At 45.6% G+C, this 23,090-nt stretch overlaps 1 pseudogene across 1 annotated transcript in view; it reads right to left on the reverse strand.

Annotated features, from left to right (window-relative positions):
• Positions 1-2,256: 2,256 nt before the first annotated feature.
• Positions 2,257-23,090, reverse strand: part of LOC311233489 (solute carrier family 23 member 1-like) — a 136,423-nt pseudogene continuing 115,589 nt past the window's right edge. Inside the window, exons 8-9 of the transcript XR_014621069.1 lie at positions 14,713-14,808; positions 2,257-4,788 (exon numbers count right to left, since the gene is read on the reverse strand). The product of XR_014621069.1 is annotated as a solute carrier family 23 member 1-like (transcript). The remainder of the gene's footprint in view (positions 4,789-14,712; positions 14,809-23,090) is intronic.

Genomic DNA, 23,090 nt, shown 5'->3' on the forward strand with positions numbered 1-23,090 from the left:
AAGGCCTGCTGTAGGGTCCTCTCTGCCTCGCTGGGAGAAGGCGGTTGTATAGGGGAGCCTTCCCTCGGGGTACTCCTTGCGGAGCCTTGGAGCTCTATCTCCACGGTGCTCTCCCCGTCTTCTTCCGTGCCGAGTTCTCTCTCGGTAGCGTTGTATTCCTCCCGGGACTCATCGGGGACTACTTCTTCAGTACTGGCGGGGTGTGAAGTCATGTCTGGTTCCCACTGGTCCCCACCGTGAACTTGGTCAGTTACATTAGAGCCCGTAGGGGCCTCTATGGTCGGGGTAGTCTGGGCGTTGGGGTTAGACATACTTTTACTTTCTAGTTTTACCACGTTTACTGTTAGTAGAAGACTAGGTTGTTGACTGACAGCGTAGGCCTCTAAGTACTGAGGGAGCCGTCGTCCGCGCTGCGGGCGTTGGTTAGGAGGATCGTTTCGTGGAGTGTTCATCATAGGCCATTTCAATATTAATAACACTATATTAATATTACACTAATTACCATCCGGCTCGAAGGACCAATTGTAACTGAGGGGTACAATTCCCTGACTGTATTACTAGATATGATACTTACTACCACTACCTTTGTACTTAATATTCGGCCACCCAGTACACGGCATAAATATATTATGATGAACACTGTCACGTAGATGAAACGGATCCAACACAAATGTACGAATTAGAAATAGGTCTTTATTTCTACACAGCGATGGTGTGTAGAGCAAGCACTTAATCAAATCAATCACATTTATGAATGGAATTAGTATGCACTTTTATGGCAAGAGTATTCGTCGGTATATCAATAGAGAATGTCCAATCTCTGAAGGCGCAGGTGGTACATATACGACCTGGAATAGTTTAAGGAATAACAGCAATGATACTTTAATGATTATATACTGGATACACTAGAGGGGGTTAATCCGGTCGCTTGTAAGCCGACAGGAGTAGGAAGGGGGGGGGGGTAGAATCCGGCTGCCTCATCCGGCCAAGGGTATCCCAGGTGAACCCACTGTAGTGCCGTTCAATGCGCCGGCGATCCTTGGACCACAGATGAAAGCAGGTGGACTCTTTGTGGGCCGGCGTCATCCGGTCCACGGAGGAGAGACGTGAAGCGACCTCGTCTTGCAGAGCGTCTCCTCACCTTGCGTCCTCTCCAGGGGGGGGGGTTCCAACACACGGCAGTGTCGGGGGTCTTTATCCATGGAATAATCAATGTGTACAAAGCATAATCCGTGCCTGGGAAGGCGGGCTGTCGTCGGTAGAATAATCCGGTATACAGGTCCACTCGCTCGTCGGCTCTGGGGCTCCTCGGGTGCAGCTTCACGTGGGGTCAACCACCCTGGGTAAGCAGCCAGTTTTCTGCCCGAAACGATCGGGTACTGACTACGGTAGTATTCTCACCGCACGAAGCACTATATATTAACAGACTATTATTAGCTTAATAGACTACGTCCAACTCGACGATATAGTGCCAAATATGACTATTCAAATATTAATATACACGATGTCTCAATACCGATGGTAGGCGAACTTGGCCTTACTCCCACACGTGGCGTCGCGGGGAGGCTTTACGTCTGTGACTCTATTGGAGGGTAAGAAACTGGACTGAAAAGAAAGTCCTACTTTAGTAGCGCAGTATATATACGCACTATGAACAAATAGTCCCATTAGTGGTGCGGTAGTCAGATTCCTACGCGGAACTAGGACTTGTTCGTACATGTGGAGCGGTACGTTTGAACTGGGTCTGAGGGGTATGGCAGCCTGGCACCAAGGTCTCGACCAATAGTAGAATGGAGACTATTATGGGATGTTCAGTAGGCTAGAATGGATATTCAATGCATATTGTACAAGGAATATACAAGGGATATCAGGGAATATTAGAGAATATACAAATACAATTAAATATATATATATAAATAAATATATATATTCGGTTTAATCTGGCCCTTCACAACACATACTATCGGACAAATAACAATAATTAACTCATTTACAAGTTGTATTAAGTTTTGCAAATAAGGGAACATATATAGAATATGTCAAAGCAGTCAAAAAAGCAATATTTAAATGTTTACCTATTCTGAAATACCAGACATTTTCGCCATTTCTGAGCAATGTTATTTGCCGCAATAAGTCGGGTTTGGTCACGTCGGGTCACATATGTGAATTCTTATAATGAGAAATGTAATCTCAGTGTTGTGATATGCTACCAATTATAACCACAATGAATCACTCCTTCAAGGTAGGACTGGTTTCACTGTTTTAATATAATGAAGTTTAATTGTATCACCCTTCATCAGTTACATGTTTCAAATGGCTTTACAAGCCCACGTTACATATTCCAAGTTATCAAAATACATTTGTTGATTGATTGATGTTAGAACACATAGTAGTAACACATAGTAGTAGTCACACATAGTAGCAAATACAATTCTACACATTGCTATAGCTGTGAATACAATTGTATACACACAGTAGCTATAGCTGTAAATACTATCTTATAGTAGCAATCATTTAAAATCTGCAATAAAATATTTCACATTTTTTAAATGTCTTTTTTTGTTGACAAAACCCCTCCTGTGCTTTAGTTCCACCTATTTTATAAACATTTGCATTTAAAATGTTTTCTTTTAAGTGAATCTCTTAACACTTTAACTGCCCAAGGTTAAATTCATGATATACCATCCCTTGCCAGCTCTATTTAACATGGAGAAGTTCCCCTTCTTTGCAGGGCTATAACTTTTTAAATTATATTGCTAGATTGCCATTATTAGGGCCCATTCAATGTCCTATATGTATTGTTCATGGTGTAGCAACGTTAAACTTTTTCATTCACATATTCATACTAAAATATGGTCTAAAGTATAAGTATGTTTTCATCTCTTTCTGCAGCTTTCTCCAGAACGTGATTTATAGCCCCAAATGCATTATTGATGATGAAATACAGTTTGATAGCGATCTGTGCCAGATAATACATTTCAACTGGATGTGGTTCTGGAAGTTACTACACGTCATCTGATGTTGACCGGATGGGCGAGGGGGCGTTTATAATTCCGTGGGCAATGTTATACCATTCATCTAATGTGGGTCATATGTTCATCATAGCAGTTTATATCGAACACGGTAATACTACAGGCTAAAACTCACCCCAGTCTCCTCGGGCCGTTGGGCGATCAGCGTGGAGTAGACAGTTTTCAATTATGGGATGTTGAAATGCCAGATCTATTTCCAGGTTGTATAATAGTTAGGGATGCTCGATATTGGCTTTTTTACCGATACCGATATCAACCGATATCAACCGATACCGATATATGCAGGGTTTCCCCGTCCAAAAAACGGAATAATTTCAGGTAACTAATCATTTCACTGGATATATATATAACAAATATTGTTATTGTTTTTTTTTGTTTTTAAACCGATACCGATATTTTCCGATATCACATTTTACTGCCGATATCGGCCGATAATATCGGTCGGCCGATAATATCGGACATCCCTAATAATAGTATATACGTCCAAATCATGTTGTTTTTTCGAGTTATTTCCACCGATCGATGTTCACTGTGTGAAGACGGAGTCTCTCTAACATTAGCGAGTGCCCGGACCACATATGGAGTGAGTCCTGCCGGTTCAAAGGTTGACATCCGGTTTCGATCTGCCGATCGGCCACCAGATGGCGCTCTTGAACCGCTAGAGGGTTGAGAGGAGATCAGCAGTGTGTCTCAAGGCTGCAGAGGGGAAATATGATTCCGATCACAGATTTTTGAAATATTGATATCAAAGACGATTTACGGCGTCCTCTGCAACTTGAGCATGGCTAGGAAAGACACCTAAACACGTTCCCGGCAGTTAAAGTGTTAATTACAGCAACATTGTGCTGTCAGAACAGTATTATTAACAAAGCTGTCAGAACAGTGTTATTTAACAACAAGGAGAGACAGTTGTATATATTATAGTATAGTCTTGTAATCTATGCACAAATCAACCAGATTGTGCCAGTATGGCTTTCATCTTGGAAAGAAAAAGGTTGTAAGTGGTGACTTGCTGCCCTCTAGTGGTCAGAAAATAGTTATTTCAGCTTTAAAGAGTGTTGTTGGTTGCTGGCTGGCTGGCTGACATGACTGATTGATTGATTGAATTGATTGATTGATTGATTGATTGATTGATTGATTGATTGATTGATTGATTGATTGATTGATTGATTGATTGATTGAAAGGTTTATTAACAGATTGCAGAATGGGTACAGTACAGTACAGCTCAATACATACAATTGTTAAGGGGATGCAGACCAGAGAAAGACTTTCGTCTTGTTTACATCAGGGTCCCCCATTTTCAATTCATCATAACATATATGACACACACGACATACAGATAGACAGTACTGCTACATCTATACATTTATGACATACCAGATTTGCAAATACAGTACTGTTTGTGATACAAAAAGTGTCCAGACTGACGGCAGAGCTGGTATTAAACTTTAGTAGATGTCATCTCCCCCTCTCCTCCTCTCCTCTCCCCCTGTCCTCTTCTCCCCTCCTCCTCTCCTCCTCTCCTCTCTCCCTCTTCTCCTTCTCCTTCTCCTCTCCCCTCCTCCTCTCCTCCCCTGGGCTGGAACAGCTCCCGGTAGCCCTGGAAGCTGGGACAGATAGGGACCCAGCGGAGGAAGTGAGCCCGCCGCACAAGTCCCATTCCCAGGGGGAAGTCGTAGGTGGCCTGGCCAGGCGTGGCGGAACAGCCCTGGGACTCTGACCCCCAGTCCAACAGGCCTCTCTCCTCCCTTGTGCCTGGACAGAGAGAGACACCAGATACCTGTCATCACACTAGCTCACCAGCACAAGCTTCACCAAATCAAATAACTGGGTGACTGGGTGAAAATAGGTTAGGAGGAAGGATTAAGGGCTTTACCATATCAAACAACTGGGTGAAAATAGGTTAGGAGGAAGGATTAAGGGCTTTACCATATCAAACAACTGGGTGATAATAGGTTAGGAGGAAGGATTAAGGGCTTTACCATATCAAACAACTGGGTGAAAATAGGTTAGGAGGAAGGATTAAGGGCTTTACCATATCTACCATATCTACCATATCTTCTACCTACAAGGATATCTATAAATTGTCATGGAATCACCACTTCCAAATGTATATATAGACCATATCTATACTAATAATCCTGAAATGTGTTCCATACCTGTGTCTATCCCAGTTGGCTTCAGTGATCATAATATTATTGCTGTTTCCAGGAGAACCAAACTACCAAAGGGCAGTGCTAAAATTGTACTTACAAGATCCTATAAGACATTTATTGAGGAGGCTTTTCTTGATGATCTGGGTTCAGTTCAGTGGAAGGATGTGAGGTCTGTAGATGATGCTGAGGTAGCTCTAAATATATTCATGGATTATTTAATGAAATTTTTTAACAAACTGCCCCTTTAAAAAAGTCTGTCAAAGCTAAATGTGCTCCTTGGATTGGTAACTCTTTAAAGGACTTAATGTTGCAAAGAGATGAGGCCAAGAAGATTTCGTTTTTATCAGGTCTAATTGATGATATAAATCATTACTGTAAAAATTAACAGATTAAGTAAGATAACCTATTATAAGCAGAAAATCTCAGAAAGCAATAGGGACAGTAAAAAACTCTGGAATGTACTGAATGAAATCATGGGTAAAAAATCTGCCCTGGCTTCGTTTGTGGAATCAGATGGTGGTATTTATCTGACAAAGCCTCTTCACATTGCTGATTATTGTCCAAGTTTAGGCAGGGAATGGATAATATTGTCAATAACAACTCTGAGTTGTTGATAAAAGAACACATTATGAAGGAAAAAAACTGTGTTTTTGAATTCCAACAGGTGGATACTGTGACTGTGGATAGGCTATTGCGCTCTCTACCAGTCTCTAAATCCACTGGCACTGACCACCTGGATAGCAAATAGTTGAGAATGGCTGCGTCTCATCTCTGCACCAATCTGTCACATTTTTTTAATAGGTGTTTAATCAGTGGCATGTGTCCTTTGTTATGGAAGGAGGGAAAGATCATTCCACTTCCTAAAGATGCTAAATTACCTTTTGGAGGTCCCAACAGTAGGCCTATTAGCATTTTACCTGTTCTCAGTAAATTACTGGAAAAGATTGTGTCTGAGCAAGTCCAGGCCTACTTTTCAGCTAATGACGTAACAACTGTACACCAACATGCATACAGGGCCGATCATTCGACCAGTACTGCTTTGACACAGATGTCTGATAATTGGCTTTCAGCTATCGACAGTTCAATGTTGGTGGGTGCTATTATGTTAGACTTCAGTGCCGCATTTGATGTGATCGATCACAATCTTTAATACAAAAACTCATCTGCTATGGTTTTAATAACACAGCAATTTTATTTTTCAGGAGTTATTTGTCCTTGAGGTCTCAGAGGGTCTATTTTAATGGTGCTTTGTCAGGCAGTAGAGGGTTAGAATGCGGTGTCCTACAGGGGAGTTGCCTGGGGCCCCTCTTATTCTCTATTTTTACTAATGATATGCCTTTTTCTATTCATCAGGCTAGTCTGACTTTATATGCTGATGATTCAACCCTTTATTATGCTGCAGCTACAGACTCTGAGCTTAATCAGGTTTTGGCTGGTGAATTGGACATTTTATATGACTGGATAAAAACAAATAAGCTGGTGCTTAACATTTCAAAAACTGTTTGTATGCTTTTTGGAACCAATCAAAGATGGGCACGTAAACATTGATTCTACAAATTGCAGGTCAACCTATACAGCAGGTTGAAAAAACTAAGCTTCTAGGCCTTTGGCTTGATAGTACTTTATCATGGTATGATCACATAAACAAAACTGTTTTTAAAATGGGTAGAGCTGTTGCTACTGCCAGGAAATGTGCACCATTCCTTCCATTTGCATTGTTTAATCAAATTGTTTGTGCTTTGGTTTTGTGCCACTTGGATTACTGTTCTGTAGTGTGGGCTTCTGCTTCAAAACAGTTGCTAAATAGGTTGGTAATTGGTTAGCAATTGGTTTTGATAGTCTATCAGTGAGCTGGATGCAATCCTACCTGGAGGGGAGAGAACAGATGGTGGAGGTAAACGGTACCCTACCCCCCCCCCCCCCCCCCCCCCCTCCCAGTGAGCTGTGGTGTTCCACAAGGAAGCATACTAGGTCCGCTACTGTTCCTAATTTATGCAAATGGAATGTCGTCAGCTTGTGACTGCAACTTGTTCCTGTTTGCGGACGACTCAGTCCTGCTGGTCTCTGACAAGAACAAGTTACAGGTTGAAAAAACCCTCAGCTCGGAACTAGGCAAAATCTGCACCTGGCTCGCTGATAACAAACTATCATTACACCTGGGTAAAACAGAGTCCATTCTCTTTGGTTCAAATAACAAACTCAGCAAGACCGACGGCTTCTCAGTTTACGGTGGGTGACAATATTGTCACAAGGAAAGATGAAATTACATACCTAGGTTCCATCCTAAAGGCAAATCTTTCCTGTGACAAAATGGCATCCAATGTAATAAAAAAAAGTCAACCAACAAACTAGATTCTTGTACCAGATCTCCTCTCTGGCAAACAAGAATAGCCTGAAGACTCTGGCAGGAGCACTCATTCAAGGGTACTACGACTATGCTTGCACCTCATGGTACCAAAGCACCTCAAAGGTGCTAAAAACAAAATTACAAACATCACAAAACAAACTGGTCAGACTACTGCTTGACCTTACTCCTAGAACCCACCTCACCCCTGCCCACTTTGACAACCTAGGGTGGCTTAGAGTAGACGACAGAGTACAGCAACTTGCAATGGGCCTGGTCTACAAGATACACTACACAACTAAGGTACCCATGTACATGTCAAATTATTTCCCAAAGGTCAGTGAATACCACGACCACAACACCAGAGGGAACTCCACAAATCATGTGAAACCCAGATTCGGCTCAAACAAGGGACAAAACACATTTCGCAATTATGCCACATCAATGTGGAACGCCCTACCCACAGCTGTAAAGGAATGTGAATCACTACCCACTTTCAAAACCACTCTCAAAGAGCACCTACGAGAGACTGCAATTCGAAACTGCAATTCGAAAATGTCCTAACCCAACCCCCTCCAATGTAAATGTAGCCACCTGAATATGTCTGACTTTTATTCAGGATGTCTGACACTGGTCTTTTGCATTCCCCGTGTTCACGAGGACGTTGTGGACATTTAACGTGCGGTTCTCTTTGATCACCCCTTCCTGACATTGACGTTTCATAGGGAGACAGGATTACAAGTGCCGGCAGGCGGCGGTGGTGGTGGTCGCTAGGCAGGAAGGATATCAAGAGAGGAAGAAATTATTCATCGCAAGGTGCAACAGGGAGTGGCTTCCTCTTCGGCGTTGGACACAGACGAGGACGGACGTCAAAACCGAAGAGCACCAGAAAAGCGAGCGTGCAAGGAATATACTCTGCTACCAAACGGGTTATTCCAGAAATACATGCGGTAGTTGAGCGGTTGATTAATGTGCCGGATAAAGGAATAGGCTCTGCTACAAAACGGGTTATTCCAGAAATATCTGCGGTAGTTTAGCGTTTGGTCCGTGTGCCAGAGACACTGTGAAGGCTTCACCCGGCGAGGAGAGCCGAAGACCAGGTGATAGACATTGGTCACCTTGCGGTAGCTGTGTATATAGGCGTCATAGTAGGAGGGTGCAATACGACCCGCAGTTTAGCTGTGTTTAGGCGAGCACTACAGTTTAGCACGCGCGACGGCTCCCCTCTTCAGCCCAGCAGAGGACGCCATTACACTGCACGCTCCTCCAGCCTCTTCAAGCCGTTGCCAACAGCACCTGCCCCAGCATCCACTCCGCCCCGCTGGCTGTTATCACGTGATCTCCGTCGGCCATCTTAGCACCCGGACTAGCAGTGCTGGGTTTGGGCCCACCATCTTGGATAAGTAGCAGTGCTCGGAGTGTTGAAACGTGTTCGGTAGACAGTACACTGTGTGGAGCGAGCTCTCTAAGAGTGAAGATAAACAGTGCTTTTTTATGCACACTGGAGAGCAGTGTAAAAGGGGCGCCCCAACCATTACAGCCGGCTTTATATAGGAGTTTATTTACCTAAATGTGAGCCCACTGTTAATTTCTTTTGAGTGTAATAATATGTGTGTTATTTTATAAAATTCCCATTGAACTCCTTTAGTCTTTACCTGGTTCTCCCCTACCGCGAAGCGGAGCAGTAGATAACCCTTAAAGGGAAGAGGTTCTTACTGTGTCTGTAATATAGAGAGAGCACAAGGTGCCCATTGTGGGACTAGCTGTCAGTGTGGGAAGAGCTGTCAGTGTGGGAAGAGCTTTCAGTGTGGGAAGAGCTGTCAGTGTGGGAAGAGCTTTCAGTGTGGGAAGAGCTGTCAGTGTGGGAAGAGCTGTCAGTGTGGGAAGAGCTTTCATTTTGGGAATAACTTTCCTCCGTGTGTATTGTAGAGCAAGATCACTAGGTGCCAGTGAGAACATAGCGTGTACTATTGAGTAATACCCATGTACCTTGAACCAGGTTATATAAAAGGAGATGTAAATGGGAGCACTGTGTGTGTGTGTCTGTTACTGAGTCTGTTGTCTTAACCCTTTTCTGCCGGGGTAATGCTCATTATTATTTAACCCTTTCTCCACCCCTGTCTATAGTTCATTGTTAAAGGTCTCTACAGGTCATTAGGGAAGGGTACTGCTTTGGGGAGCGAAAACATTTTCCATCTTACTGCCATCAGGTGTGGGAGGGCGCAGGAAGTATTGGGGGAAGTGGGGGTGTGTGGGGAGCTACTGCTGATCGCCCTGGAGGGCCAGAAGGACCAGAGTACCATCCCTAGGTCAGTGAATCCTAGGCCCCATCCGCTCCTGCTGTTCGACCCCAACTTTGACATTCCTGGCCTAAAGTCGGGGATCCAGCTAGACCCAGTTCTGCTGCGTCCCGCTACCAGGTGGCCATGTACAACCACTCCCATAAAGCAGGGATAATCCACCCTGCTACATACAGTAAATGTCCTAACCCAATAATACACAAGACCCTCTTCTTGGGACCAAGTAAGGTTTCGTGGATAATCCAATGTACAGTTACCCCACCCCACCCTGCCTACCCCATTGCTAATAAACAAATAAACAAATAATAAATGACTGGGTGAAAATAGGTTAGGAGGAGGGATTAAGGGCTTTACCATATCAAACAACTGGGTGAAATAGGTTACGAGGAAGGATTCATTGAAGGCTGGTTTGGCTTGTATGCAGCAGAGTGACATCAGCCCCTAGAGACCATTGTGGTCAAGGTTGTGCTGCTGACCCACCCATAGGTCAAAACTGCATGTGATACACCTGGAGGGTGGGCTTATAAACCAGGTCACTATGAACTAAGCCCAGGTCACTATGAACTAAGCCCAGGTCACTATGAACTAAATCCCAGGTCACTATGAACTAAGCCCAGGTCACTATGAACTGAGCCCAGGTCACTATGAACTAAACCCAGGTCACTATGAACTAAACCCAGGTCACTATGAACTGAGCCCAGGTCACTATGAACTAAACCCAGGTCACTATGAACTGAGCCCAGGTCACTATGTACTAAGCCCAGGTCACTATGAACTAACTTTAACTATCTTTGGATGAAGGCCTGTGTGTGTGTGGTCGCAGCTGGTGGCAGCAGGTCGCAGCTGAATGCTGGAGCGCACCATTCTTAACACCTGAGCAAACACCCGTCGTAACTGCCGCCGTTAACGTAGTAATGTGCAACATGTACTTGTGGAGATTGTTCTGGACTATGTGTCTGGTCTCGGCGATCAAAGTTGCCTACAAGCGAGCGCTCCAAAGTGGGAGAATCTATCAACAACAATGGATTCCCCATGACCCGACGCCAATCCACCTGTCGGGCCTGGAGCTGCCGCCCCACACGGACTTCTCTGACGCGGCCCAGCCCTTGGATGAGCAGCGGTGGTCTGAATTTCAAGCTCGCGAGAGAGCCTTCCGGGCAATTTGGAGAAGACGCTGCTATCTGTACCCATGAGCTGTGTTGATTGTCAGGTTCATCATCCGTGTGAGTCTGTAACTTTGATTGCCACTGTGGCGCGATTGTATCCGAATAATCCCACAATGTACAAGCGCACTGTTAATATTTGTGTCCTTTAAACCTTGTTTTTATGTGGACATAAATAAAATATTCTAAATGTGTGTGTGTGTGTGTGTGTGTGTGTGTGTGTGCGTGTGTGTGTGTGTGTGTGTGTGTGTGGGGAGGTCACCTTGTATTGTGTTATCCAAGAGGAAGGCTCTGTGTGAGGGGAGGTTAACATGTGTGTGTGTGTGTGTGTGTGTGTGTGTGTGTGTGTGTGTGTGTGTGTGTGTGTGTGTGTGTGTGTGTGTGTGTGTGTGTGTGTGTGTGTGTGTGTGTGTGTGTGTGTGTGTGTGCGTGCGTGCGTGTGTGAGGGGAGGTTAACATGTGTGTGTGAGGGGAGGTCACCTTGTATTGTGTGTGTGAAGGGAGGTCACCTTGTATTGTGTGTGTGTGAGGGGAGGTCATCTTGTATTGTGTGTGTGTGAGGGGAGGTCACCTTGTATTGTGTGTGTGCATGTGTGTGTGAGGGGAGGTCACCTTGTATTGTGTGTGTGTGTGTGTGTGAGGGGAGGTCACCTTGTATTGTGTGAGGGGAGGTCACCTTGTATTGTGTGTGTGTGAGGGGAGGTCACATTGTATTGTGTGTGTGAGGGGAGGTCACCTTGTATTGTGTGTGTGAGGGGAGGTCACCTTGTATTGTGTGTGTGAGGGGAGGTCACCTTGTATTGTGTGAGGGGAGGTCACCTTGTATTGTGTGAGGGGAGGTCACCTTGTATTGTGTGTGTGTGAGGGGAGGTCACCTTGTATTGTGTGTGTGTGTGTGTGTGTGTGTGTGTGTGTGTGTGTGTGTGTGTGTGTGTGTGTGTGTGTGTGTGTGTGTGTGTGTGTGTGTGTGTGTGTGTGTGTGTGTGTGAGGTATCGCTTGACTCCAGTATCGCTTGCCTGACCGCAGCAGTTCAAAGAGGCAGTTGTTCGGGTGGCTGGAGTCCTTGATGATTCTCTTAGCCTTCCCCCTGCACCGCTTGTTGTAAATGTTCTGGAGGGTGGGAAGCCCCCCTCCAATTGTGCATTCGGCTGAACGTGTCACTCTTTGTAGTCTGCTACGGTCTTGTGCAGTGCTATTCCCAAACCAGGAGGTGATGTTGCCAGTCAGGATGCTCTCTATTGTACATGAGTAGAAGTTCCTAAGGATCTTCTGACTGACTTGGAACTTCCTTAGGCGCCTGAGGAAGTAGAGGCGTTGTCGTGCCTTCTTCACAACACTGTCAATGTGTGTGGTCCATGTCAAGTCCTCGGATATGTGGGCTCCGAGGTACTTGAAACTGTTCACTCTCTCAACCGGTGCCCCGTCGATGCTGAGGGGGCTGTAGTCCTTGACCCCCGACCTCCTGAAGTCCACAATCATCTCTTTTGTTTTGCTGACGTTCAGGGAGAGGCAGTTCTCCTGACACCACTGTGACAGATTCTCTACCTCTTCCAGGTAGGCCCTCTCATCGTTGGCAGAGATCAGGCCCACCACTACTGTGTCATCAGCAAATTTGATGATTGTGTTGTTGTTCCGCTGTGCCACGCAGTCATGTGTGTACAGGGAGTAGAGGAGGGGGCTCAGAACACAGCCCTGGGGGGCCCCTATGTTGAGCGTGATGGATGAGGAGGTGCAGTTGCCTGCTCTTACCACCTGGGGTCTGCCCGTCAGGAAGTACAAGACCCACTGGCAGAGGTCATAGTTCAAGCCCAGGTCCCTGAGCTTGGCTATGAGTTTGGAGGGGACTATGGTATTGAATGCTGAGCTGTAGTCGATGAACAGCATTCTCACATAGTTCCCCTGCCTCTTGTCCAGGTGTGATGCTGCTGTGTGCAGCACATGGGCTATGGCGTCCTCTGTGGACCTGTTGGGGCGATATGCAAATTGCAGGGGGTCCAGGTTGATGGGGAGGGAGGAACAGATGTAGCCCTTCACTAGCTTCTCAAAGCACTTCATGGCTATGGAGGTGAGGGCTACAGGGCGGTAGTCGTTGAGGCAAGCGGGCGTAGATTTTTTGGGTACAGGGATGATGGTGGACTTCTTCAGACAGGTGGGGATGACAACCTGTTCCAAGGACAGGTTGAAGATGTCAGTGAATACCGGGGCCAGTTGGTCGGCACAGACTTTTAGGACGCGGCCGGGGATGCTGTCCGGTCCTGCTGCCTTCCTGATATTCACTTTTTTAAAGGTCCGCCTCACCTCATGCTCTGTTACCCTGAACACTGAGTCTCCATCAGCAGACCCCCCCCCCCCCCCCCCCCCCCATTGCCGTGGTTTGTAGGCTGGTGTTGTTATTCACAGCCTCGAACCTCGCATAGAAGGAATTGAGATAATTTGCTAAGGAGATGTCACTGTTCAGTTTGAGGGAGGTGCCTTTGTAGTCTGTCATTGTTCTGAGGCCCTGCCACATACCTCTGGAGTCAGCCTGTATCTTGCCGTCTTGTGTTCTTCCATGTTGCCTGTCACCAGCCCGGTGTTGTAGGCTGATGTGCGCACTTTCAGAGCCTCACGGACGGATTTATCTACCCAGGGCTTTTGATTTGGGTATATTCTAATTGTGGTAGAGGGGATTGTTTCTTCTACCAGAGTACAGACAAAGTCAAGCACCGTTTCAGTGTATTCGTTAATATTGGCTGTGTTATCACGGAATACACTCCAGTCTGTGCATTCAAGTGCAGCCTGGAGTGTCTCCTCTGACGTCACGGTCCAATGCTTAACCTCTCGCGATACTACCGGCGTTCGCTTAAGACTTTGTCTATACTTTGGCAAAAGAAAGATGGCGGCGTGATCGGACTTACCGAAAGGACTAAGAGCCTGTGACTTGTACCCATTCTTAAATTGCGAGTATACATGGTCTAATATGTTCTCGCCTCTGGTGGGACAGGTCACATGCTGATAGAAATTCGGCAACACCTTTTTAAGACGCACGCTGTTGAAATCGCCCAGAACCAAAATGGCAGCGTCAACGCTAGCTATCTGTAGTTTGTTTACCTCGTCGTGTAACTTTGAAAGTGCGGCCCCAGTGTTCGCGTGTGGTGGAATGTACACTCCGATGAGGATGATGGACGTTAACTCCCTCGGGAGAAAGAAGGGTCGACATTTGATCGTGATAAACTCCAGGTCTGGGGAGCAGTGGTTAGACAATTCCTTTGCGTTGCCTAAATTGCACCACTCCTTGTTTATCATGAAGGCAATGCCGCCTCCTTTCGTCTTTTGTGATTCTTCTGCCGTCCGGTCCTTGCGGAGAACGAAGAAGTGGTCTGCCGGTTCTATTGCATGATTCGGGATGTCTGGAGACAGCCAAGTTTCTGTGAAACAGAGGACATTGCAATCCCGAATGTCCCTCTGGAATTGGATCCGTGCTCTGATGTCGTCCAGTTTATTTCCTATCGATTGCACATTGGCCAACAATATGCTGGGCAATGTGGTTCTGTGTCATTTGGACCTCAATCTATTCCGGACCCCAGCTCTTTGTGTGTGTGTGAGGGGAGGTCAACTTGTCACCTTGTATTGTGTGTGTGAGGGGAGGTCAACTTGTATTGTGTGTGTGAGGGGAGGTCACCTTGTATTGTGTTATCCAAGAGGAAGGCTGTGTGTGTGAGGGGTCAGAGGTCACCTTGAATTGTGTTATCCAAGAGGAAGGCCAGCAGTCCTCCAACAAACATCTCAGTAGTGAGAAGAACTGTCAAGATCTGGTCCAACTCTGATATACCTACACACATTAACACACATTAACACATATTAACACACATTACACACATTACACACATTAACACACGTTACACACATTAACACACGTTACACACATTACACACATTAACACTTTCAGTGCCAATCAGGTAATATTACGTGTTTGCTCACCAACCGCTGAGCGCCAAAAACGTAATATTACGCTTTAGAACGTTTTTTAATTTTTAATTTTAATATCCTATACTCTCACAGACCTCAGTGTTACCATTGGAACTCATTCTGAGACCTTGAGATTGCAATGCCGGCCGAATCCTGCTAGGTGGCAGTATTGCCTACCCTTTGAAACCTTATTTCACACTGTGTGTTACATTTTATATGATCCGGGCAGAGAATTTGGACTCGGGCAAGTGAAACGGTTCATTCGAGCAACTTGGAACGCTTGGAACACACTTGATGCATATTTTGTGCCATTTCATGTCAGGGACCCGATGGACATCAATACTGGAAATCACGTTCCGACAATTGCAATATTCATTTTTGGATACCTCCTAGTAAAGGTAAGGACTATATGACATCAATCCTACTTTGAGCCAACAATGATTTCACATCGATCGCAACGATCAACGTATGTAGTATTCAAAAGGTATGCCGTTGCTGACGATCAGAGCATCACAAAACGACCCCCCCCTTTGATGCATTCATGATGAAACATAATACCTATTATATACCTTTGATTTTGAAATAGTAATGTGTCCAGGCGAAAAACGCGAATGACTTTAGCTAAATTCACATAGCGCTCCATAACTCAGCTTTCAGGAATTAGCCCAGATCACTCTGAAACTATACAATATTCACAGGATAACACATGAACGTATACATGAAAAAATTTGTGACTGTCAAATGAGCCATAGTATTTTCTCCATAGCTATAATATAGAATATAGATATAGCTCTGCAAACATCGTGACGCACAGTGAAAATGCCTATCTTTTAGCGTGGCCCATTGACTACAGGGTGAGGATAATAGCTGGTTCTCAAACTGTTAACACACGTTACACACATTAACACGCGTTACACACATTAACTCATTCAAGGCCGAGGATATTCCCCATGCTGTTAAAGATAGGAGTGCGTCACATTGTTTGTAGAGCTATATCTATATTCTATATTATAGCTATGGATACAATACTATGGTCATTTGACAGTAACTATCTTCTGTCCAAGATGCAAAAAAGAATATATTTTTTCATGAATACGTTCGCACGTTATGCCGTGGTGAATATAAGTATAATTTCGGAATGATCCAGGCTAATTCCTGGGAGGCTGGATATAGGGCGCAACGTGAATTCTACTAAAAGCATTGGCGTTTCGTCCCTGGACACGCTACTATTTCCAAATCAAATTAATATAATAGGTATTATATTTCATCATGAATGCATGAAAGGGGGGGGGGGGGTGTTTCTGATGCTTTGATTGCCAGTAACGGCATTCGTTATTACCACAACACACGCCGATTAGCTGGATCGGTATGAAAACATTGTTGGATCAAGCTGAAATTGACGTCAGATAGTCCTTACCTGTGGTCAGGGGTATTCCAAAAAGAATATTCCAATTGTTTGATCGCCATCTGGTCCGCGTGTATCACTTCCGCAACAGATTTGATTTCCGGGGTTGGCCTGATTGGCCGCGACGGCCACGTGACACGCCGCGGCCACGCCCTGCGGCGGCAACGCCAGAGGCTGCTGTGTTTTACTGCCGCTTTCCCACTTCAACGCCGCAGCAGCATTGTCGCACCACATCTTGCGAGTGCAGAGCTGTTTAATCACTTTTCCCACTGCGTTACCAGTGGCGCGACGCTGGAGTTCACTTCGCCTTTCACATCGCGCCGCGCTTATGCACAGTCTAGCACAGTCTCTAACAGTAACAGTAGTCTGACCAGTTTGTTTTGTGATGTTTGTAATCTTGTTTAGAAACACGGGTCTCTTGTCCATTGATGGATATATAATGGATATATTTTGTCTGGCACAGTGGTGTAATGGTTAGTGCTCATTCCTGTCAAGCGGACGACCTGAGTTCGAAACCCCGCTTGTCTAATATTATTTTTTTTTGAATATAATATTAATGACTGTATACGCAAAAGTAGCCTAGTTTTAAGTTAAAATATTATAAATCTACATCCATTGAGGATGTCATTCTTTATATAGCTCTCAAAGTGCACCAGATTGAAGCATTTACATGGCAAAAAAATAAATTAGAAAAAGGGGGGATTCGAACGCGGGTCATCCGCCTCCGCATGAGAGGTATGAGGACTAACCATTACACCACGGTGGCAGATAAATAAAATATCCATTATATATCCATTAATGGACAAGAGAGCCGTACGTCGGCCGTCTAATGAAGTTAGATTTATACAGTACACTTTGACTGCTGAATTGATACGTTTAACTTATTCATTCTTTAATTCAGCAACATTAATGCTTCTTACTGTTACTGTTAGAGACTGTGCTAGGCCCGACAATGCTGCTGCGGTGTTGAAGTGGGAAAGCGGCAGTGAAACACAGCAGCCTCTGGCGTTGCCGCCTCGACCGCTGCCGCGGGGCGGGGCCGCGGCGTGTCACGTGGCCATCGCGGCCAATCAGGCCGTGGGAAAGCGGCAGTGAAACACAGCAGCCTCTGGCGTTGCTGCCTCGACCGCTGCCGCGGGGCGGGGCCGCGGCGTGCCACGTGGCCGTCGCGGCCAATCAGGCCATGGGAAAGCGGCAGTGAAACACAGCAGCCTCTGGTGTTGCCGCCTCGACCGCTGCCGCGGGGCGGGGCCGCAGCGTGTCACGTGGCCGTCGCGGCCAATCAGGCCAACCCCGGAAATCAAATCCGTTGCGGAAGTGATACACGCGTCTGGTCCATCTGATGTCCATCTGGTCCACGACATAATCAAGCACAACACATGCATCGATTGTCCCGAAAACGATTCAATGGGATCGAGTGAAGCCCTAGGCTTTCCTGTACTAAAAAACTGCACCCGGAGCGGTTTAAACGTAACACCCGGTCTGGAACAGGGTTTACTGCACTCTAGATACTGCCTACTAGCAGGATCTGGCCGGTACTGCACCCTCGGGGTCCCAGTATGCCTTTTAACGGCGACATACAGGGCTGTGACATTGAATAGAATATTAAAAAAAAAAAAAAAAAAAAAATATCCAAAAACGTATATACATTTATGGCTCTTAACTCATTGACCGCCAGGCATTAGCCGGGCCCCGTTCTAGCACTGCCACGCTTTAAAAGAGCTATATGTTTGTAGAGCTATAACTATATTCTATATTATAGCTATGGATACAATACTATGGCCCATTTTACCTATCTATCGTTCAATATGTGAAAAAGAATTAATTTCTTCATCCATACGTTCCCGTGTTATACCGTGGTGAATATAAGTATGGTTATAGCGTGGTCTGGGGTAATTCCCGAAGGGCTGAGTAATAGCCTTATACATCAATTCTACTATAAACTTTGCCGTTTCTTGCCTGTACACGCTATTATGCCCAAATCAAATCTATATCATAGGTATTATGTTTCATCATGAATGCATGAAAGGGCCGGGGGGGGGGGGGGGATCGTTTTTTTTTTGCTTTGATCGTCACCAACGGCATACGTTGTGGAGTAACGTTACACAGACATGTTGCGATTGGGGTGAAGACATGGTTGGATCAACGCAGGATTGATATCATATAGCCCTTGCCTTCACTAGGATGTACCCCAAAAAGAATATTCCAATTATCTGATCGCAAGTCCCAGTATTGGTGTGGATCGTGTCGCCAACATAATCCACCACACATCATGCATCGGGAGCATTCAACGCTTCTCAATCCGATCGCTATAACCGCGCCATTCGCCCGACAAAGAAAAGTGAGCCCGGTAACATTTGACCATTGCACAGGCCAAGATACAAGGTTTCAAAGGGTGCTCGATACCGCCATCTAGCTGGATGCGGCCGGTATTGCACTTTGGCGATCTCAGACTCATTCCTTATGGTAACACCAAGGTCCTTGGATGAATAATGAATAAAAATATCTGAAAAAAGGAAAAGCGATCAAATAACGAGTATACTCGTTGTTGGCGTTCAAGTGTCGGCTCCCAATAACGAGTAAACTCGTTGTTGGCAGGGAATGAGTTAACACATGTTACACACATTAACACACGTTACACACATTAACACACTAACACACATTAACACACATTACACACATTAACACATGTTGCACACATTAAACATGTTACACACATTAACTCTTTGGACGCCAGACCCGATGATAGTCGGGTTATCTCGCCATGCGTTGAGCGCCAGGATCCCCGAAAACCAGAGTATAGTCGGGTTTTCATCGTTATTTCTTTTATTCGATATTTCCATTCATTACAAGCACATAGACTCGGGGTTAACATGGGGAATCATCCTGAGAATGCCAAAGTGCAATACCGGCCGCATCCACCCAGGTGGCAGTATCGAGCACCCTTTGAAACATTATATCTTGGCCTGTGCGTTGATCAAATGTCTCCGGGCCCACTTTTCTTTGTCGTGCGAGGCGGGCAGGTATCCCGATCCAATTGAGAAGCGTCAAATGCCTCCGATGCATCTGTTGTGGTGGATTATGTTGGCGACACGATGGACACCGGTACTTGGACTTGTGATCAGACAATTGCAATATTCTTTTTGGGGTACATCCTAGTGAAGGTAAGGATTCAATTATATCAATCCTTCTGTGATCCAAGCATGACTTCACCTCGATCGCAACATGTGTGTGTAACGTTACTCCACAACGTATGCCGTTGGTGACGATCAAAGCATCAAAAAACGACCCCCCCCCCCACCCTTTCATGCATACCAGGCCACGTGAGCGGATCGGCGCGGGCGAGAAATCCGCTCTTCGCTCTTTAAAGCTTGGTCCGCTCCGCTAATCGCTCATGTTGACCCCGCCCCCAAGTCGCTCTCCGCTCGCTCACCGCTCACCTTGAATTGAGCGCTCCCCGCGGCACATCGCTCAGCAGATTTCTTTTTTTTGGAGCATGGTGTAAATTAGCTCAAACTACAACAGTCTACACCCCCTGGGCCCCTTAACAATTGTTTGTATTGAGCCGCATTGTAATTGTACAAGGAGGGAACCAAGGCTTATATACTCCCAACCTGGCGTAGACAGTAGAAGCTCTGCCTATAGCGCCCTCCAGTGGACACAGATATATATGCAGTCATGGGAGCAGTAGAGGACAGTTACAGTTAGTTACAACCATACATACAACCTCTAGATTCAACACTCCCACTTATGGTTGCTTAGCACACTGTATGAACTCTTCAAAACAATTTACAAAGAAAATAACAGTCTTAGAACATCAAAAAGAGTATGGCAGTCAATATTTACACACCAAACATGACCTCTGCAAATCTCCTCAGTTTCAATTTTGAAGCAGGCTTCGTCATAGCGTCTGCTACCATGTCATCTGTTGGACAATAAACCAGTGTCATCCTTTCTTCTCTGATGACAGATCTGAAGAAATGGTACTTTATATCCATATGCTTACACCTCTGTCGGCATACAGGGTTTCTCGCAATGGCAATAGTACCCTGGTTGTCCTCATAAACAACAGTCTTCTTATATACATAGTTATCCATCCCTCCGATCAGTTGTTCTAGATAAATACACTCCTGTATCGTCATGGCCAGAGCCATGTATTCGGCTTCACAAGTTGACAGTGCAACTGTGGGCTGCTTCTTTGTTTTCCATGAAACCAGTGAGCTGTTTGTGTTTAAACTAACACAGTATCCTGTAGTACTCCTTCTATCTGTGATGTCAACAGCCCAGTCTGCATCACTGTAGGTTTTAAGCCCTAAGCCTTCGCTGCTCTTTCTGAAACAAAGTAGTTTATCTACTGTACCTTTGAGATAACGAAAAACATGTTTTACCGTAATCCAGTGTTCCTCTGTGGGATCAGCAAAATGCTGTGACAACTTACTCACTACAAAACATAGGTCAGGGTGGGTACATGTTGTTAAGTAGATGAGGCTACCCACGGCTTCCCTGTACATTTTTACATCTGTCAGTTTCTGAGCATCCTCCTGGTAATCAAGTTTCTGATCACATGGTGTTTCCCTTGTTCTACATTCCTGCATGTCAAAACGTTTCAGGATCTTTTCCACATATCTCTTCTGGGATACTGTTACACAATTGGCCGACTGCTCGAAGTCCATGCCTAGGAAATGCTTTAACCTGCCAAGGTCTTTCATTTTGAATCTGGTGGAGAGCATACCTTTCACCTGATCTAGGTTCCTAGTGTTGTCTGCTGCGATGATCAAATCATCCACCCAAATGACGATTATCACTTTTCCTGACTCTTTTGACTCCCTTGAGTAAACACAGGGGTCTACTGGATTCTGTAGGAAGTGATCCTCGATGAGGCATGTGTGAAGCATCTCGTTCCAATTTCGCCCAGACTGTTTCAGGCCGTAAATGGATTTTTCTAGCTTGCACACTAGCTTTCCCCCTTTCTTTTCGTAACCCTATCTATGGGTGCGTGCAGATAGGCTGTCTTCACATCCATCTGATGTAAAATCAGATTGTCCTCAGCTGCTTTCTGAACCACTACCCTTACACTGGTCAGGTTGGCGGTGGGGGCAAATGTTTCCCCATAGTCTATCCCCTCCCTCTGACTGAAACCCTTAGCTACAAATCTCGCTTTGTACTTTTCGTGGCCTTCGATCCCTTCCTTGATTGAGTACACCCATTTCCCTCCCACTATCTGTCTGCCCTCTGGCAATTTTGTGAGGGTAAAGGTGTGGTTGTCCTCTAAGGACCTCATCTCCTCGTCCATCGCTCTCTCCCACTTACTCAACTCTGGGGACACTATGGCTTCCTTAAAAGACAGATATCAGATATTTTGGGGGTTTGTGTTCCCTTGAGGGATACCTCCCACTGCTTGGGGCACTTGACGTCACCCTCGGGTGCTCCTCGTCATCGCCCTCTGGGGGTGGCTGGCTGTCTGCTTGTACGCCTGTGCTCAGTACGCTAGGCTGTGGTGTCTCTGTCCCTCCATACCTTACCCCGGAGTCCAGCCATGGCTCCTCTGTCTGTGTCTCGATTTCGCACGTTGTCTTGGTGACAAATTTCACTAGTCTGTGCTTTTGCACCTTCCCTTTACCGGGATAGTAGACTAGGAGTTCTGGGCTCCCTCTGTCGTGTCCTACAAAGAGCCCTTTTTCACATCTGGACTCAAGCTTGCCTCTGTCCTTCTGGTAAGCATAGCACACTGATCCGAATTTGTGCATTCTGGCTAGATTACATCTTTTCCCAGTCATTGCTGTATATGGGGTGGTGCCCGTGTGTTTATTAAAACACCTGTTTCTGGTGTAAGCGGCTTCTTGTACCGCATAATGCCACAGGCTCTTCGGTATGTTATATCGTCTAGCTTACACCTGGTCATTTCAAAAAGGGTGCGCCATTCCCTCTCTGCTACCCCGTTGTGATGTGGGGAGTAGGGACATGACGTCTCGTGTCTGATCCTGTTCTTTCTCAGCAGTGATTGGAACTCTCTGTTTGTAAACTCGGTCCCGTTGTCTGATCTCAAACATTTTACGTCCCCATAGGGGGCTACATCGGCAAGGAACTTTTCCGTGGCTTGGAGTGCATCACTCTTTGCTTTAAGGAAATAGACGAACACTACGCCTGTACCCACATCTGTAAAGGATTGTACATAGTTAAAGCCACCTATGGACTCGTTCCTTACTGGACCGGCTAGGTCGGTGTTAACTAGCTCCAGTGGTCTCTTTACCTTCTCTGTGGGGTCCCTGTTCCTTGTTTGAGTAAACTTCCCCCTTATGCAAACTTCACATTCTTTGTCAGGTCTATGCTTTTCACCTTTAATGTGCATACCGTCTGTCACTGCTTGCAGCTTTAGTAAATCCTCGTGATTACAATGACCCATAATTTCATGCCACGTCTGGATGTCATGACTGACAGTCACATTACATTTGTCATTATTATTGCACTCCGTATATATTATTCTCCCATATACGTCGATGTTAAACCGCGTACCATCTCGTTCTACAAGAACATCTTTACCTTCACTGAAGAACACTTCGGCGCTGTTAGCAGTAGCAGATTTTACTGAGAATAGTTCTTGTGGGAACGAGGGTATATATAGAGCGTCCTTTAACGTCACTGTACACCGGCGTCCCTTACTGTCTATAAGGCGTACCTGTGCGTCTCCTCTCCCTTGCGCCAACCCGTAGGTGCGCTTCCCGTCTGCCAGCTCCATGCCG

Source organism: Notolepis coatsorum (genome assembly GCF_963971535.1).
Source record: "Notolepis coatsorum genome assembly, chromosome: 8".
NCBI lineage: Eukaryota > Metazoa > Chordata > Actinopteri > Aulopiformes > Paralepididae > Notolepis > Notolepis coatsorum.